The following is a 20,679-nucleotide window of genomic DNA, read 5'->3' as shown; positions in this document are numbered from 1 at the left end:
TGAATTCATCCTAGGCCATGTGACTCCAGAACTCACATTTTAAAGTACAAATTATTTCGTGCTTAGAAATGACATGTGCTGATTGTCACAATCTAATTTTATGATTTAATGAATGTGTTTTGGAAACTTTACTGAAAAATGGAAAGCAAAGCCAAGTGGATTGGGGAGGAAGATTCTCTGGACAGAAGAGTTGGGAGGAAAGGATAAGTAACAAAAATAACTAACAAAGTATTTGTGAACAGTAAGGTGGACATGGTACACCAAATGGATACTTCTGGAAATTTACAAGAAGAATCTTTTTCAGGCTCCTGAGTACATGATATCCTAAATTTACATAGGTCATCATCAGCAGAAGTCCTGAATTGGATGCCTAATTTTTGTGAAAACATAGCTCCTGAGTACTTGTCCACTTCAAAATGAGAACTTGCTCACTTCACTGTTCACAATTACTTTATTATTTTTTTGCTACTAATCATGCCCTACAAACTTCTGTCTGTTCAGAGCATCCTCTTTTCCAATCCACCTGGCTTTGCTTTCCATTTTCCAGTGAAGTTCCCCAAATGAGACTATCATTTGCAACAAATATTGAATCAAGGGAGAGAAAATATATACAGATTAACTACTAAGAGCTAAATGTTTGAAACTGCAACAATACTACTCACCAACTCATAAAAAATGCCCACCCCCACCAAGTTTTAGTCTCACTGTTTTTCACTAGCCCCAAAAGTCTGCTGAGCTAGGGCCACATCTTACTCATTTTTACACTCTGTTGTTTTGTACCTGGGACATATAGGCCAATGAATTCATGTTGGTAAAAGAAGAGTGACTGCAGACTCAAGAAGCTTACCCTATACCTAGAGTGAGGTAGAATTTAAGATAACACTATGCATCTTGACACAGTGTCTAAAAGTATATTGACATTAGATTCATATTAATCCTAGGTTTGAGTCTTGACTCTGTCACCTATTAGCTCTGTGCCCTTAGGCAAATTAACCTTACTAACTGTGTTTCCTTATCAGCACAATTGAGACAGTAATGTCTACTACTTTGGGCTCTAAGTTTATTAAATGAGATAATATTTGTAAATCACGCCATGCAATGGTGGTATATAATAAGTGTTCAAGAAATACTGTTAAAGATATGGTAGTTTTGAGAAAGTAAAAAAGCAAATACTGGAAATGAATCAAACCTATCATCCTAGGTTAGTAAAAGCAGTCAAATTTTGTAGGCAGTAGAGTATACACAGAGAAAGTAGATTTCTTAGAACATAGATTAAATTTCTCTATCATTCCAGTGATTAGTGACCACTTAAGTGGAGACATATTTTTAGGCAATAAAAACCACACTTTTAATAATATGCTGAAAGGCAGGAATTAAGGTATAGAAATAAAGGTTTGAGAATAATTTGATTGCAGGTGATAGCTGAACTATGCAAGTTCTCTGAAGAGGGAGTGAATAGAGAAGAGGGTCTAAAGTTGAACCTTCTCCAGCCTAGTTCAATAGATGAAATATTAATACAGATGAGGAACCAGCAAAAGGGACCCTTTTTAAACTCTTAACTCAGGAAGCAGGTAAAAAAGACCATGGGAGACAGCAGATGGTTGGAGAGGTCAAACATGAATATAAATTTACTATAGAGTATTGGGAACATGTCCAAGCCAGGGAGGAAATATATTAAACTGAGCAGAAAATAAAAGATTCTAGAATCATTTAATTTTCAACATAGTACAGGTGGTATTTCTTTGTGGAAGAATTTCTGATGAGTATGCCCAGGAGGGACACAGTCTAACTTAACTAATTAGATATCCATACTTTTTCTCTTCTGTTCATAAAAGCAAACTGGAATGCAATGAGAGTGTGATTTTTTAAAAATGGAAACCTTGATTTTTCTCCAATATATTTAGAAGATAAATAACTCGAAAACATGAGTACTTAAAGCAATTGGGATCACTGTTCTAGAATGTGATAAAGGGTAGAAAGCCAGACGGAGGGCCTGCCTAGAGGGTACCACTGGTGCCCCAGATCACTTATCTAAAAGAACTCTAAAAGGTCACTTCAAATGTAATGAGCAGGGAAAATTTATAGTATTAGAACTTCTCTTAGGAGGAAAACTGTATATAGTTCTTTGATAAGCTGTTTGACAAGCAGGATAGGAGCTAAAATTCTAGGTGGTTATGCTTGAGTAAAACCAAAATAGTGTTAAACTGTTTTCTAAGGAAGTTAAGGCCAGTTAAAAGAAAGGTTTTTGATGCACTGAATGGGGTCTACAAGATGAGGTACTGGCAACAATAGACTTCTTTTCTATTATACTTTTTCTAATAGTCTTTCTATTAGACTTTATTTTCTAATAGACTCCAAACCCCAGTACTAGAGTTTGCCTTTAAGAAATGCTTACTAAATATTTATATCAGTTTAAAGAAGTGACAAATGATTGGTGTTCTTTGGAGGTCAAATGATAAGTTTGACCATAGCAAAAAATTATTATCCCACCATTGGTGTCCACATGTCTCCAAACAGTTCAGACGGAGGACTGGTACTACAGAAATTGTTATGAAAGAGGAAAGATGAAAGAAACGGAGGCCTTTGCCCTTTATTTTGGGAAGGATAAAATCAACAAAAGTAAGAGGCATTTGGGAAGGAGTAGTATATTTGACTTGTTTAAATTAATTCATTAGAAGGGAAGAGATTTTTCCAGGAATATTTGAATAAAGATCAAAATGAAATGACACAAACTTCAAAAGTCCAGAGGAACTTAGGTCTTAGATTATTTCATTTAAAAAGCATCTAAATTGAGTGTTTTGAAAACATACCAAAAGCAATAAAGATTGAAAAAAAAAAATAGAGAACCACAACACCACTAACAGCAAAATCCCTCCAATCTTCATTCAATACAACAAAAAAAGTAGCCAGAGCTTCAAACTACACACAGTCATGTGTACTATGAACTGCTATGGAATCTGTACCAATACGAGGACAGAAATTATTAATAAGAGCCAACACAAATTCTAGAAATGAAGAGAAAAGGGGTTTCCTTCCAAGTGTCATCGTTTAGAGTGTGATATCTGATGATCCAACAGAATACCAGGTCTGGGAATGGAATGGGTGCAGCCTGTGAGTAGGCAAATATCCTAGAATTTATGCCACAGAAAGTCAAGGAAGGTAGCATGGAAGCAAAATCATTTTACTGTTTATTCCCCAGTTACTTAGCTGAGGAAGAGTTTTGAAGAGGAAACTGCACAGAGGGAGATGAGACAGAAATTTCCAGGTTCCAACAAACAGAGCCTTGTTACTGAGAGACAGAGAGAAAGATTAAATTTCCCAATTCAAGGATTAGTAGTAATCAGAAAAAATAAGTAAGGATTACAAAAGTACCAAGGTATCATTGTTTAGATAAGAATAAAAAGACAGGGGAATATAAATCATAAGAGAAATTATTCAAGAAACCCGGAGAGTTCAGGCAAATAGTAATCTACACTTGAAAAAATATCAATAAAATTTATCAGAAATTTTAAAATATTTTTAATTTTTAAAAAGAGCTATACATATTCAAAGGGAGAAAAACAAGTTGATCAAGCTCAGGAAATAAGTGAAATTAAAAAAAAGCAATGTAAAAATGTCAAAGTAGAAGAAAACTTGAATACATATATAATTGAAAATACAGGATAAGATATAGACTAGAAGAAATTAAACAAAATGAAAAGGTTAAACACATAAAACATGCCTGAATAATTTTATGTGTATGAATAAAGGTGATTATAATACAAAGACAAAACTAGTGCTCTTTAAGATCGAAGAACAAACAGAACAGAAATAAACAATTAAAGATGAAATAGAAGAAAATTTTTTGAACTAGAGAAACACTTAAATTTGCTTACTGGAAAAATACACTTAGTTTCAGGAAAAAATGGTACATATCCTAGTAGGTCTAAAGATAAATAAAAAGACATATGGTTTTCCACACAGCACAGGTAATTCATATTAAGAGAGAGAGGGGAAAAAAAAGATTGGTGTTAGAATACTTCATAGCAATGCTCAGTGCCTAATGAAAAGGTTTGCAAAATTCAGAAAAATTCATTCAGTAACTTGAGAGTAACCTACTCACGCTCCTTTATTGGAAATGCAACTGGATAACAAAGCAATAAACAGAAAGTTTAAATGAAGTCCTTGAGAATAAAGAAAACTTGATAAAATGACTAGATGTGAGCATTTTTTCCTTTTGTAGCATAGAACTAAGTCTAAACAACACTGGGAATAATGATTACAAATGTGAATGTTACCCTTGTCAATAGTAAAATCCTAAATAAATTGAAGATCATCTGGAAGGAAGAACACCTTCCAAATCTTTTGAATAGCAAAAATTTTACTCTAAATGGAAATAATTCTTTTCACTTCAAAATCTTAATATTTTACTCAGGGTTAAGTTATCTTTAAGGAGCTAATCACTCGGGTCAAATAAATATTTATTTGAAGTTTAGCCATTCATTTCAAACTCATTTAAATTTCCTTTTCTTCTTAAAATTCAAGTAAAACTAAGCATAAAACATTTTACTAAAAAATAACTATGGCAGAGTCCCATTTTTATCTATCTTATTATCCATCTCTGTCTACATCACTATATCAAGAGTCATCTTGAATGCTATTCACTGACTATTAACATAATTATACATGTGTATATTTTATTATGTGTTTATTTATGAAATGACTACATGACATTTTTTCTTTTTCTTCGTGTATTTTTGTACTGTTTGAATTTCTGTCACAGTTAATATTTTAATACAAAAAATTCTAAAATATTCATTCAACAAACAGCAATATAACTGCTTAAGGTCAGAGTTGAGGTGCTTTTATCACTCTACATTCAGTCAATATAGAATCATAAAGAAAAGTTACAGGCTTAAGCAAATCTCTACATTCTTTTAGTTTTAGTCTAGGGAACTATGAACTTCTTATAGGATTTATCTTGCATTTCTCTAAATTTAGAAAGGATATTTTAAGTCTCAAGATGATTTCTTAACACCCAGAATGTTTCTAATCCATCTCTCTATGCTTTTATCAATATGCTTAGGAAATGTAAAATTAGTTTCATAGCAAAAAGTAAAACACAAAGATATTTGCAAGGGATTCCAAAGCCGAATACAAATTATTTGGGACTATTTAGAATTGTCTTCCCCAATGGTTCAAGAAGTAAAGAATCTGCTTGCAGTGTAGGAGACACAGGTTCAATCCCTGGGTTGGTAAGATCTCCTGGAGAAGAAAATGGCAGCTCACTCCAGTATTCTTGCCTGGGAAATTCCATGGACAGAAAAGCCTGGTGGGCTACAGTCCATGGGGTTGCAAGTAGTCGGACATGATTGAGCACGCACGTACATTTAGAATTACAGATTTCACTGTCAGTTGTTCTGATATGGTCATATTTCATTTTCAGAATTTTTCAGGTATTTAGATTTTAAATTTTGCAACTGAGAATAAAAGATGTGTGACAAATTATTTAATTCATAAAAATTGCTTTGCTGAATTATAGTTTGATTTCAATTGGCTTCAGAAAATATATATTTATACTGTCAGATTTTTAAAGCTCTAATTATCTAGATTATGTTGCAATAATGTTGCTATTCTCTTCTAGGGTTTTTAATTTACCAGAATACTACAAATAAATAGATTGTGAACGTTCACATACTTTGATTCCCAGAAGACTTGGAATTTACTGATTTTCTGTCCTGCCTTGTGTCTACACTGTTGGAATAATTTTACTCAGATTCTTTTGGATATTTACTTTCATGACATTTATTTCCAAATATCTGACTTCAATAGAAGGCATCTTTAGCAGTTCGAAAAAATAAGAATGGTAAATCTTGGGTGATATTTTCTCATATTGCATTTATGTAATCTATTAGTTAATGGAGAATACAAACTATAACGCTTCAATTTTAAAATTTCAAATTTACCTAGAAGCATCTCAATGCAGGCAAAAGATAAGATTTAGTTGAAACTCTGAGAAATGATGGGAGAAACTAGTTTTCTCAACCAATAAAATGCTTAAAAATTAGTAGTAGACATTTAACTATAAGTAAATAAAACTAGTATTTTGCAGTAACCAGGACAAAAAACATTCTTGGGGAAATTTTATTCAGAATTATTTCTAAATATAAGAATTGCTAGTTTATTATCCTTGCTCACAAGAGGTCTTCCAGTCTGAGCTTTAACTTGATCTCCATGTTTAAATAAACTCAGACAAAATCTTAGAAATATCCCTGACAGAACCTAACTCCCTATGTTAATTTTCGATTTGTCTAAGAATTCAGAAACATTGTTTTAAACAGATTCTGTTAAGTAAATCCATGCCATCTACCTTTCTGACTTATTTTTTAAAAATGAATGCAAGTAATATCAATCATGAATAACTTGACTTTTTATAAAAGTAACAGTTCATAAAAATCTATGAAACTACTACTGGGAGCAAACAAATTAAACAAATGACAATGTAAAATAATAAAACTGCTGTTGTCCTCCTCTGGTGGAAGAACTGCTTCTTCTATGGGACTAATACATCTTGCAGAAACAATTTTAGATAATAAGTAACATATGGATTTAGCTTTTATTATTCTTCTAAAAGAAGACAATTATATTTATGTGATAAACTGTTCAGTTTAGTAGCATGATGTTTATATTACTGGCCACTTAAATAATCTTTGACATGCTTGTACGTGGATCAGCAGCCTGCTTCCCTTGCCATCGCTCTTCCATTTAAGTCCTGCCTCTTTACAATGGCGGTCATGTGAACTCAGCATCAGGAATGCACTCCGGTCTCTAGGTAGGACTGATGAAGAAAAAATTTCTTGCAGTGGATACGGCTAACACACATCCAACTCCTCCTCCCTGCCACACACCTTCCATCTGAGTTCTCTCCTCTTCCTGAAGAGAAAGTTGGCACATGACCTCAGTCAGTGTTTGACAGAATGAAAGGAAAGGAGCTTTTGAAGTTTTGCTTTTGCTAAATGAACATCAATTAGGTGTTATCCGTAAAAAGTTTCTGAAGCACTGAGACCTTCTCACTCATTGGAAAGCAGGTTAGAGATGTATTTTATATTACTTTTTTTCACCTTTATGTTTTTTTAATTGAAGTATAGTTGATTTACAATGTTCTTCTTGTTTCAGAAAAGTGATTCAGTTATATATACTTAATATCAATTTTTTCACATTCTTTTCCTTTATATCTATATTTTTCAGATTCTTTTTCTTTTTTCCTCTTTTCATGTTATTACAAAATATTGAGTATAGTTCCCTTCACTATATAGTAGGCCCTTGTTGGTTATCTATTTTGTATATACTACTGTGTATATGTTAATTCCCAAACTCCTAATTTATCCTTCTTCCTCCATTTTCTTGTTTGGTAACCTTAAATTTGTTTTCTATGTCTGTGGTGGGTATGTTTCTGCTTTATATCAGTTCATTTGTATCACTTTTTTCAGATTCAATATAGAGTAAGATATGATATTGGTGAAGTTTTGTGAAGTAGAGAGAACCCTGTAGACATCTGACGAGTTGCCTTCCACAATTCATCTAAAAATGCTTAATAAAAGCAGAGAAAAGTTTGTCTCCACATCTTTCAGTGTGACTGCCCCCTCACTCACATAGACATTTCTGAAGGAGGGAAATGAATTTCCAAATTCTCACTTTGGCTCACTCCTCAGTTGCTGCTGGGTGTTTAGGGAAGACTTGTTAAAAAGTGATGGCGTTTGCTCTGCCGACTTGTGCTTCTGTAATGAATCTCTTACAGAATAACAGTTGGCTTAGTATTTACCTATGCCCCTCCTCTCTGCTCTACTGAGTGAGTTGAATAATTTTAATAATCAAAGGCATAGAGTCTGCATCTAGTTTAGAAGTGAAACCATGGGTAATTTTCAAATGGGTTGCCCTCAATTTTTGATGAATTGTCACAGAAACTGGAATTAACACAATTCAAAAATCCCATCCACTAACAGACACAGATCAGCATCTGTGGATGATTTCTTCTAACCCACTACCCTCATATTTCCTTCCCTGCCCCCCCTAGTAAAAACACACCCCTTTGCCTCATGCTTCCAATTTAGCGCAATCATGCCTCTTACTGGCCATTGCCTTGCAGGACACCAGCTGCCAAACACAGAGACACAAGATATGAGGCTTTGAAATTAAAGTCTTATTAATGTATAAGATGTGCTCATCTTGATCTCATGTCCAATATTAGACTCAAGTAAGACTGCTCAGCCTGCAGAAGCAAGAATACAACTGCACCATAAACACTGGAAATGAAGGAATGCTAAATGGCAGTTATCATTTTCTAGAGTCTTTAAATGAGTAATCTCATCTCATCTCATCTCATTTCTTGTCTTTCAGAGAAAGAAACGGCCCTGTTCCCATCTTTTCCAATCCCCTCCCCACCAATAAGGTGATTTGTGAGAGAAGCCCCAATCTTTGGAAGGTTTTAAGAAACTGTCTTTGAAGGTAAGATTTTGCTCTTCCATATATTCTGAGAATCTGAAGTTAGGGGAGCTGCCAAGGGAGCTCAGAATATGCCATTTCTAGAATTGGAGCAGCTAATTTCATGCATAAATAAACTGCACTGTTTTTTCTTTTGTGTAGTAAGTCAGTTAAGACTCATTTATTTCTATCACTTATGCCAAGTAGTAGAGGCAAAGGTGAGGAGCAATACTTGTCCTAATGAAATTCAGGTTCTACCAGTGAAACTACTGAGTGCTATGAAAAAAGCATGGGCATAATGGAGAAAGTCAAGAGGAGGAAGGGTGAGGTTGTCTGTGCCTGAGGGACCCGAGGACAGTTTCAGAGATGTGATTTTAGCTGGGTTTTGAAGGATGAACAGGAATTTGCAAGCATTTGTGGGGCTCTGGAGTGGAAGCCTATTCTGGGAAGGACTAAAGTGTGTGCATTGGTTCACAGTGATGCACAAGCAGGCATAGAAAATTGTTGCTTTGACACCATTAACCCAGCTCTGCATAAAGTGATGCTATAAAAAATTGAAGCTTGTCTAACACATGTTATAGTGTATCAGGATAGATGTTGCTTGGCTCCTGCATCTTCCGGCTTTTTGTGGAGCTAATTAGTTAAACAGCTATGCTTGAAAACAAGAACTCTGTTAAGAATATATGTGCATGACTCATGTCCTTTGTCAAATTCCTTATCTCACTATACTTCAGTCTGAAGATGGATGTGATACTAGTAGTTGCTACATATGATTATTGAAACGATCAGTAAGAAAACGCTAATCAAACACTTAGCACATACAATACCTAGCACATAGTAAGGGCTTGATAAACATGAGTTATCAGTCTCATCATCACTACTAAGCACCTATTATGTCACAAGTACTCTTCTGGGCACTTTAAGAGTAAAAATATAGAATAAGATATGATACTCCTGAGGATCAAGATGTTTTTGGTTGGGGATACAAGTCAACTGCAGAATTAGTGTAAAGAGAAATATACATATATGAATTAGTATTATGTACTAATGTAATAAAAACCCTAAAAAGTAGAGCAATCTAAGGCATTGATTATTATAAAATAATATCAAAATAAAAAAACATGTAAAAAGAGGAAAATTAAGGAAATAAGATTAATTCATCAAAGGAATTTGGAAATTGAGATGAATTTTGAAACATGGTCTAAGCAAGGGAATTTCAGGGGAAAAAAAAGATCCAGAAAAGCAAGTCATAGAGGGGGAAGCAAAATAGCATTTTCTTCCTATAATGATTGTATTCATTTGCAAGAGCATAAGATTGGGTATGGGTTGAAAATAGCAGGATGTGGTCAGCTTCTGGAGAATGTGGTGAACTCTGAAGGAATTTATCTGGATTTTACAGTAATAGATACAGTAAATTCACAGTTAAATTTTGTCTTTTCATTTTATATTTAATTGTGATAGCACAAATCTCTGAATATTCTGAGATGAAACAAGTTATTTTCACCTATCTTTGGCCCCCTAATTGAGTCTACTAATTAAATATAAAACAGAAAATGTTGCTTGAGTTTCTCCTCTAACTTTGGAATATGCCATCAACCTAGTCTTCAATTGGCTCTGTATCCATATCATTGAAAAACTAGGGCAAGATTCGAAATAAAAAGCCTTTTCTCATCTCCTAGTGTTCGTCCTTAATATAACAAACAAATGCTATTCCATTGCTGGTAATAGAGGGAGAGGTTTGTGTGGGAAGAGCTGGGTAAAGCCTGGAACTGTTGCTCACTTAAAGGTGTGTCCCTCCAAAATATTTATTAACAGCAACAACAAAAATATGCTTCATTCTCAATTTTAAAAGTTGCCTTTGAACACTGGCCTCTCTTGATAAAATATTTAGCTAATTTCCTCCATCTGAGGCATATCTTTTGGGCAGTTTTTCTGGAAATTGGATGGATCTGGGTTGCGCTGCTTATTCTTTCTGGGCTAGTTCCCCTCATAATCATAGGCACACATTTCTGAGAACATGGATCTGAATTAAGGACAGTCTATATCTACAGAATATAAAGGATCAAACTGACGCACACAGAGACTAGAAGTACTGTGCCCTAACTCAACTAAATAACTTTTCTTCCTCAAGGAGAGAAAACCATGATAGGTCAAATTCAAATAGATTCTTTTTTGCCAAGATAGTGTCCACGATGCGAATCAGCTACAAATCCTCTTCTAGCAAACTTATGTTTGAATTAGTTGCCTATTCAACAGCCAAAATGAATGGCAACTTCCCACCCTCTGATTTAACCATCCCTGAGAAGACCATGTACTTATATGACTCCTATCACAGTTTAAATACTCTCTTAAATATTCAATTTACACAATTATGCCTAAATATGCAATACATTGTATTTGATTAAAAAATAATACAGTTTTGTCATCATTGTCATCTTACAGCATTTGCCTTATTATGTTGTGGCATTTGAGTATTTTTGATCAAACAGTATAAATGGAACAGGTTTTGCATACTGAGCATCTTAAAACCCACTTTCAAGAGATTTACTATCAATGCACATTTTCTGTTTGGCTGGAAAACATATGAACTTTATATTGTATATGATGAAATGTAAAATATTAATACTATTTAAATTTAATGATATGTCAAAGAAAAATGGCTAATACATTATACAATTAAATGCCTATCATATTAGTTCATCTATTAACAAAATAAAATAGATTCAAATAGAAGGATTCTGACTTGTAGTTTTTCCAGCAAGGGTTGCCCATGTGTAAAAGCTAATTTATTCAATTTTTAGACTGCTGGATACATCAGTTTGTAATTATTTGCATTATATTTGAACACTTTGTCATGTGTCTGTGATACAACAAAAAAAACCAGTTTTCTCTTCTTGTATGAAGGCATCTTCTACTGCACAGATGCCACCAACAGTGACAAAAAATATCAACCAAAAAATCCATCTCCCACTATGTCTAGAGAGTCATTAAGGATTTCTAAATATCCTGGAGCCATCAAAGTTCTTCATATTATGGTTTCAGACCCTTTGCTGAACTGTATGTTATCACACCTTAACCTAGTTCTGGAGTATATAGTTCTACATCATTATTCTGACTCTCAACATTTACCTATGCCTGTTCAAGGTTAAGTCTCTTCTTTTTAATACTCTATTGTAATTTTATACATCTTGGTACATGTTTGTATATGATCATGTGCTTATTATTTTCTTTTCAATGTTGGCAACCTAAAATACATTGAAAACATATAAGTTTTTCTCCTAGAACAGTCCAAAGACTATAGATTAATTAAAAGCTGGGAACATGTTAGGGCCCTTGCTTGTGTTGGAGCAAGCTAACCATTTTAACTAGGATGCAATTACCCCTTTCCTGAACCTATCAATTACAGCAATGTTTGTGTACATCATCCTAAAGCAATTACTGCATGTTTAAAAAAGCTCCCAAACCCTGTGAAATGGATTTACCCAAAGAGGTTTTAAGTGTGTTTGAAGACTGCTTGAAGATATGTGCATTCCATGAGTGTATCTTCCACACACCAGTCTCCATGGTATAACATCCACTGTCTTAACAGCAAAAGTTCATCTACTCATTGAACAGAGCATCTTACTTCTGGACCTTGTACACCAAATTTCCTCAGGGGAACATCTGACTTCTTTATGCCAGTTCAAATGCTCTGAGTGGGCCTCTATCCCTACCACCAAGTATGGATCACGTGACATTGGTCTAAGCCAATCTCCCCGTGTGATTTTCTTAGCCACAGTGGCTGATTCAGAAATATTGGTTAATGAGTCAATTTTGATCATTAGTACTCAAGCCTGTTGAGGAAAAAGATTCCAGGGGACCATGTTGACCAGGAGATTTTGCAACCATTTTTGCCACCATGTGAAGCCTGAGCAAAGCTGAGGGATCCAGAATCTAGGTCCTGGTGAGGCTGTTTAAGCAACCAATTTTAGTCATGATTGAGTCTGGATTATTTTCTGAATTTTCTAGTTGCATGAAAAATGTACTTAAATCGACTAGAATTGGTTTGCTATTCCTTGAAATCAAAGAATTCTAACTGATTTACTTGTATTTTCTATTTACTCTTTTGTTTCTTTAAAGATGCTAAATTTTTGAGCTGCTGTATGGTGAGAGACCAAATATGCCAATAAATTAAAAAATCAACATTTCATCATAATCCCCAATGAAGGGGGTTTTATTTTAGTGGTATAAGAAATGGGCAGATAGTACGTTTATTTAAAGTCAACACACAACTTAAATTGAACATTGAGGTCTTGCACAGATGGCAGTTTCATCAAGCTTTTTCAGGGTTAGTCAAAAAATTAGAAGTTGCTCAGTCCTATGAAACTCTTTGTGATCCCAAGGACTGTAGCCTAGCAGGCTCCTCAACCCATGGCATTTTCCAGGCAAAAGTACTGGAGTGGGTTGTCATTTCCTTCTCCAGGGGATCTTCCTGACCCAGGGATTGAACCCAGGTCTCCTCCTCTGAGCCACCAGGGAAGCCCCAAGTCTCATCAACCTGAGCCCAAACAAAGTGAAAGTAAAGTGGGAAGACTGATTAGATATATCTTTTTAGTTTTTCTGTATTTCAGGTGACTTGTTTTTATTTCTTAATTAGGGTGTTTGTTCTATCCACAGTTAAATGATAGTTATAGACAGAAAGACAGTGTCTACAGTCATCAGCTGAAGTCATGAGACAAGATGGGACATTTTTTGTAGGAAAGATTATTTTGGACTTCCTGTTATTTCAGTGAGAGTCAAGTCAATATATGGTTTACATAATGAACAAGAGTCAACCAAACTAGTTTCTGCTGCTGCTGCTAAGTCTTTTCAGATGTGTCCGACTCTGTGCGGCTCCATAGACGGCAGCCCACCAGGCTCCCCCGTCCCTGGGATTCTCCAGGCAAGAACACTGGAGTGGGTTGCCATTTCCTTCTCCAATGCGTGAAAGTGAAAAGTGAAAGTGAAGTCGCTCAGTCATGTCCAACTCATAAGGACCCCATGGACTATAGCCTACCAGGCTTAGTCATACCTTATATCAAAGCGAGGGGGGTGGGGAGGACTTAGTGGGTAAAACAGAGTTAGTCTTAGTAATAAATTGTTCAGTAAAATGTGGCTTTCTCATCTAACTCATTTTGAGTCAAGGTTTTTTTTTTTTTTTGACTCTTATGCTTCTAGGACTTCTCTTGAGTTCTTAATTCTTTATCATATACTCTTCCTCTCTCCTGACTCTTCCAAAATTTTCTTTCTTTGCTGTGTTCTCTTGGAGGTATACTAAGATGTGTGCTATCCTGCCTGATAAACAGATTTTTGTTCATTATATTTCCTTAATGCATAAACCTTATATGATATTTGCATTCAAATAATTAACTTTTGTTAATCCAATACCATATTTCAGAAATAGAAAACTTGTGGCAGGCCTACTTAGGTTCTTTTTAAAAAATAATGTCATCATATGACATCTCATATGCAAAATCTAAAAAGAAATGATACAAATGAACTTATCTACAAAGCAGAAACAGATTCATAGACTTACAGAATGGACTTATGTTGTCAGGGGAAGAATGGGAAGAAGGAATAGTTAGGGAGTTTGGGATCAACATATACACACTGCTATATTTAAAATGGATAAGCAACAAGGTCCTACTGTATAGCACAGGGAACTCTGCTCAGTTTTATGTGGCAGCCTGGATGTGAGGGGGTTTGGGGGAGAATGGATATGTATATATGTATGGCTAAGTCCCTCTGCTTTCCCACCTGAAACTATCACAACATTGTATGTGAATGGCTATACCTCAATACAAAATAAAGTATATAAAAAAATAATGCCTATGCCATACATCACTTTTGGATCACAGAAGTCATTCTCTTTAAGACATTGCTTTAGTATCCTCCTTAACACAACCATCTAATCACTAAAAATTAACTGTATTTAGTATAAGAGGTAAGATTATTTGCCTTTCTTGCCTTAGCCAGAGTAATTGATTTTCTAATCATGGCATTTCAGGCATAGTGAAATGGTGGTGGGAAATTATTTTGTATGTAAAGAATTTTCTTCATTGGCAAAAGCATCCACCTACACTGCTGTCAAATCAGGTTAGTCCATGAGTATTTTAAACTTGTTAAATAAGAGATATAGATTTGGGTGTTACCGAACAGTGCTTTTTATATTGTCGTTTGAATATGGATGTACTCAGTGACCTAAGTGAGTTTATATTCCACCTCCTCCAGTTTAGATTATTTATAAAATAATTCAGGGCACTTCTTTGTCAAAATAACATATTCCATCTAGAGAAGGCTAAATCAAGTACTCCAGTCCCTGCTTCCTTTTCCTTCCCTCTTGCCCCCAGAATAGGACTATTCATATGGAAAACAAAACACAGGCACTATTAGAATGGTATCATCTCTTATTTACTTCACAAAACAGAATACAATATGGGTTGCTGTGAAATACAAATGAACTGTAATCCTCATCAGGTTTGGAAATAATGGATTCAGGCTAACATTTCCAGAAGAAATATGAAGGCAGTATTCTAAATTTCCTATTCTTTCCCAAATGAGTTTGCACAAAATGTGTCGCTAAGAAGAGTAATGTGCCCATCACATGGCGAAATTTCCCACTTGCAAAATGAAAATGAAAAGTCTGCATTTTAGAATGGCGTATTTAAACACATGCACCATGCTGTTTGTACAGGAGGGAAAAGAAAGCTCCCCCTACTGGAGCATAAACAAGCCTCATCGCTTTCCTGCACCCCATGGCTCCGTCATATGCAGGAAGGCTCAGAAACATATAGTCTTCCCATTACCCCGCACACAATCCTGGTTCTCTCATCAAAACATTCCATTTTCCTCATTTCGGTTAATTAAAGGACAGCTGGACATTTCATTACTGCACCAGCCTCAGCTCTGACTAGTTGAAATGGGGCAGGGAAAGGTCTTGGTCCCAAAGACACTTTCACCCGAGACAAAAGATTTTAAAATGCATGCCTCTAAGGGAGAAATTTACAAAAGAAATAAAAATAATCTTTGAAGAGTGTACATATATATACCTGTGTATGGTTTTCACAACACACAAGTACATATACATATGGGGAGGGTGAAACAGCATGGAAGAATTTTACTAGAGAAACTGTATCTATCTATCTATCTATCTATCTATTATGGAGAGAGAGACACACAGGCACACTTATGTGCATACTTTAAAGATTACTTCTATTTCTTTTTCATACATATATGAAGAAAGGAATTAAAAAAAGAGTTGTGAGATTGGTGAGGTATTACTAATGGTTGGCTATTAGCATTTTATTGGCAAATCTCTAGACATGTGAAACTCGATGTCTATCTATTTTACCCTGTAAGTATAAAAAGCTACTGTAAATGTGAGAGGTTTAGAGGTTTAGAGGCATGGCCAAACTAAATATAAAAATAATTTTTCCCATGACATTATATGAGGTCACATGTTTTATCAAGAGGGCAAAGGGGTTTTTACTAAAAAGGATTCTAACGAAAATTTTCCTCAAAAGAATTTCTAAGCTTTTATTGTTGCAACATTTTCTGTCCACATGAAAAACATCTACACTTAACCAACGTTAAGAATATTTCTACCGATTCTAGCAGGTTGGGGGCATTGCTGAGGGGGGCATTAAGCATGTTTCCCAAGTATTTTCACAGTTTTAGTGTTACTGACTTGAGAAACTTTGGGGACATGCCCCTCTCATCAAAATCGAGGAGGGGGGTAGTCTTTATCTTTGAGAGATAACAGACAACTGGGACAATTCTTGCCTTTGGAATAGGTTTGATTATATTAATAGTTCATCATTTTTAAGACAAGGCTTATATGTTCATTCTTTTTTGAAATAAAACCTGGGTCTTGTCACCCCCTTCAGCATTAGCAATTAAACAATACACTCTCTCTCCCCTTTAGACTAAGCAAAGGACTGCTTTTAAAACAGTGTTAGACTCAGCCTTGTGCTCTGTGACAACCTAGAGGGGTGGGGTAGGGTGGGGTGTGGAAGGAAGGTTCAAGAGAAAAGGGACATATATATATATATATATAAAACTATTACTGATTCATGTTGTTGTACGGCAGAAATCAACACAGCATGGTAAAGCAATTATCCTCCAATTAAAAATAAATAAAAAAGGGCTCTGGGCTCTGGGCAATGGAGACTTGGTCAGCAACGTTCCCACTCCTAGAAATCTGAGGTGTTACAGTCACACAATCTCGAAAATCACACTGATTAGATTTTTGACTCAGTGATTCCAAACTCTAAAGGGTTTGTGAGGATAATGGAGTGTGTTTATGCTAGATAAGTGGCATAGGAATAGACATTGTGCTAGAAGTTCTTTGCACCTTTTCTTGTTTCCTTTAACAGATTCAGGAGCAACTATTTTCAGGAAAATGCATTTTGCTATGACCATCCATACAGTCTAGAAACCATTCTCTACTGTTCACATGTATTTTCAAGAAAATAGTATAAATAGTCACAGAATAAAAATAATTCAGACAACTCTTCCTCCTCTCAATCCTGATTTTATTAAACATAAAATATAAAAGCTGCAATTTTTCTATAAATGGAACAAATATGATTATGATCTGCAGGGAATGGGAGAAATATGTAAGTCAGATTTGTCACTTGTTTCCAACAACTAGAACTGGGTTACCTCTTACAAAGGAAGAGTGCACCTCTAAACATACTATACTAGGTATGTTGGAACCCATAAAATTTCCAATTACTGCTTCAGAATTTATTGTGCACATATGGAAAATAATACTTGTAAAACAGAAAGGGGTTTGTGCCTTGTGCTGTCAATACTGTGAAGGATGAGGTGATTATAAAGCAAATTAACAATACTTTTAAATGTGCATTCACTTATCTTTCCAATTAAATCCTTGTTAAACAACTGCACAGACAGTAATGGCGCTTCTGCAAAGCACTGATCAAGACAGTTTTATTGTAATTTTTACTCTGTAACAATTAATCAAGTAGGCATTTTCTTTATTATTAAATTATTTAGTTAATAAATATTCTCAATTGGCTAACATATTTGTAGTTTACATGTTATTTTTGATTTTCCTACAGTGGAACATATTTGGGAATATTTCCATTTTCAAGCAGAGGGACCATTAAGGGATGTGATTTTATACATTTCTTTTCTCTAGAAGAATAACTGTGAACAAGAGAAGTCCTTGAAACTTTAAACCATTCAAAAGTCCTATTTCAACCCTTTTCTTTTTTTTTTTTGTAAGGGATGCAAACACATTGCTTTCAGCAGATAAGAAATGAGAGGTTTTGCTCTAAGGCGTCTTTCTGTTGGGGTAAGCGTTAAAATTAGCATTTTAAAAGTTCATTAATACCAGTTACAGACTTTTGAGTCATGAGGCTGCATTGTGGTTTGCATTTTCTTCTCTTGTCACAGTGAAATGAAAAGTACCTGAATGTTATTTCTTCTATAAACACACAAGGTGGTATAAATGAAGAAACATATAAAAATATCTAAGTTTTTTTCCGTTTTTGAATTTCCAGTTTTGTAATTGGAGATTTGAATTTATCCAGCTGGTATACTTCACTTTTAAGTGTTTTAGATGAGTCTTAATATGGTCTTTTTTTGTTTCAATTGTATATTTTATATTTAAAAGTTTTTGATTAGAATAAATTTTCAGATAACTGGATTAGTATTGAGAACAGTGATCTCAGAAATTACACCTGGATTTAGGATTCAGGAGGGCTATATTAATTCAGAATTAACATATGAGAGCTACACATTTGAGCCATAAAAAGAAAATTCCAGGCACAGTTGGCTCTAAAGTTGTCAAAGTGGTATGATTTTGAGATGAGTCAACATCACTTTTTGAAAATGCCTTATGTAGAAACCTGATACCCTCACTACTGGCCTGGTTATAGGAGTCCCCTTATATCACTCTATTACGTAGTAAAGAGTCTGAACTAGTTTACTGAGGCTAACAGATTGTCACCTTACAAGGTCTGAGCAGACTCTTGGGAATGAGGATGATAAAGGTCAGCAGAGAGTATCAGAAAAGGGAGAGGAAAAGGCATAGAGCAGATGCTTGGGTGCTGTGAGTATGAAGGTGGAGAAAGCAGGCTTTGGAGGCCTCAGAGGTGAGGGCAGAATGGCTTGAAGGCTCTAAAGGCACACTTTGGTCCCTCTGCACTTTGAGATGACTGACCTCAGTTTCAAGTCAGATAGCTCTCTGGTGTTAGAAGTGCAATGCTGATGCCAAGGCATATATTCTCCTGGCTGAGTATTTGGCAAGCAGAAATCATAGGCTCTGGCAGGGACAACTTTACTGAGGGCCTATAATGTATTTGGCACATGACGGGCATAATGGGAAATCCATAAGTAAGCGTGAAGCACATTTCACTTCCTGGAATCTAATGGTCAGGAAAGAGAGAAAGATATGATGCAAAATAGACTAAAACCACTGCTGAACCACAGGTACACAATCATACAGGAACACAGTGGAAGAAGCAGCTAACTTCCATTGAGATTGATCCCAGGAATCACAAGATTTGTCTCAAAGAGATGAAGTCACCAGTCAGCAAAACCAATGATGGTGTGTCTCTTGCCCAGAAAGACAGATCTGCTGTTCCTTCCATTGGGACCAATCAAATAATAATATACACACATATTTCTGTCCCTGTGTCTGATGGGACATTGAATTGAAATATCTTGAGCATAGAAAGGAGACAACCTTTATGGTTGTCAGAGCATTAAAGGAACGATTTAACCAGAAGGGTGAACAGGCCATTCACAAGAGAAAAATGTAGCAGGGAGTGGGGAGACCACAAAAAAAAAAAAAAACAATCTGGGAAAATGTAAAAGATGAGATGGTGAAACAGCAAGGCAAACTGCTATTTAAATAACATTATTCTAGTGAGTTTTTTAGGATCTCATGGACATTACGTTAAGTAAACTATCAGACACTCTGCTCACCCTGAGAGCATCCAAGATGGAGACCAGGTTTTTGAAGATTTTAGCTGGGCCTTAAATCCATTTCGTCTCTAGATTACCATGAGACACAGTGCCTTCTCAAAATATCACTTGAATGAAACAAATGCAAGTTTTAGCAGGTCATTTAAACTCATAGAGACTTTCATTCAACTATAAAGTGAACAGCTTTTTTATACAGATCTAGTGAGACAGCCGGAGAAGGCAATGGCACCCCACTCCAGTACTCTTGCCTGGAAAATCCATGGACAGGGAGCCTGGTAGGCTGCAGTCCATGGGGTCGCGAAGAGTCGGACACAACTGAGTGACTTCACTTTCACTTTTCACTTTTATGCACTGGAGAAGGAAATGGCAACCTACTCCAGTGTTCTTGCCTGGAGAATCCCAGGGATGGGGTCACACAGAGTCGGACACGACTGAAGTGACTTAGCAGCAGCAGCAGCAGTGAGACTGCATTGAAAGTGCTTTAGAGAATCAAGTACCGACATTCCCTTGGCAAGTTCTAAGGGTGAGCGCCATTCTCCTAAAGCGAATTTACACAACTCTTTTAAAACAAAGCATGCATTTCTTTTGTTATTTCAAAAGAAACATATGTTAACTGTAGGAAGTTAGAACATGTTTTAGAAAAAAGGAAGACAATAAAAGTCACCAGTACCTAGTCAGACATTTTATGCATTTCTTGCCATTGTTTCTGGAACAGAGTTTGGCAATGCGCAGTGAAATAGTTCATTTTGAGAGTGTTCTCTAGCATGTGTAAAATACTTCTTTTTCTTTTTGAAGGAAATATCCCAATTCTGGATCTGATCAACATATTAATTAAAATGCATAGAGATTCTATTCACTGCAAGAGAGATTTCAAAGCAAAGTAGGACAGACAGACTTATGGTCTCTGCTCTTAAGGAGTGTTCAGTGTGTTGAGAAGATAAGATATGAACATAATGCTTGCTAATAATAAATGACAACACACACAACATGAGATTTCTGTGAATCAACTAGCTGAAACTGCAAACATATAATTTAAAAGGAGCAGCAATTCCTGAGGGTTGGGGTGATTCAGGGAAAAAACTGAGTTACATTTAAATAATCCAAGGAAGATATGAGATTAGCCTTTTACCAAAAGTTGTTTCCTTTTAAAAAATACACACCTCATTGTATTAAAATAGCTATCACCATTAGGATGGTTGTCAGGGACACATTTCGATATAATTTCTGATTCTACAAGCATACCCT

General features: G+C 35.4%; 1 protein-coding gene across 1 annotated transcript in view; it reads right to left on the bottom strand.

Annotated features, from left to right (window-relative positions):
- Positions 1-20,679, bottom strand: part of ARHGAP15 (Rho GTPase activating protein 15) — a 677,158-nt gene that overhangs the window by 169,810 nt on the left and 486,669 nt on the right. The gene's annotated exons all lie outside the window — the stretch shown is intronic.

The sequence above is a fragment of the Muntiacus reevesi genome, chromosome 3, assembly GCF_963930625.1.
Source record: "Muntiacus reevesi chromosome 3, mMunRee1.1, whole genome shotgun sequence".
Taxonomy (NCBI): Eukaryota; Metazoa; Chordata; class Mammalia; order Artiodactyla; family Cervidae; genus Muntiacus; species Muntiacus reevesi.
The sequence above is the reverse complement of the archived record's forward strand: the minus strand, read 5'-3'. Positions and strand labels throughout refer to the sequence as shown.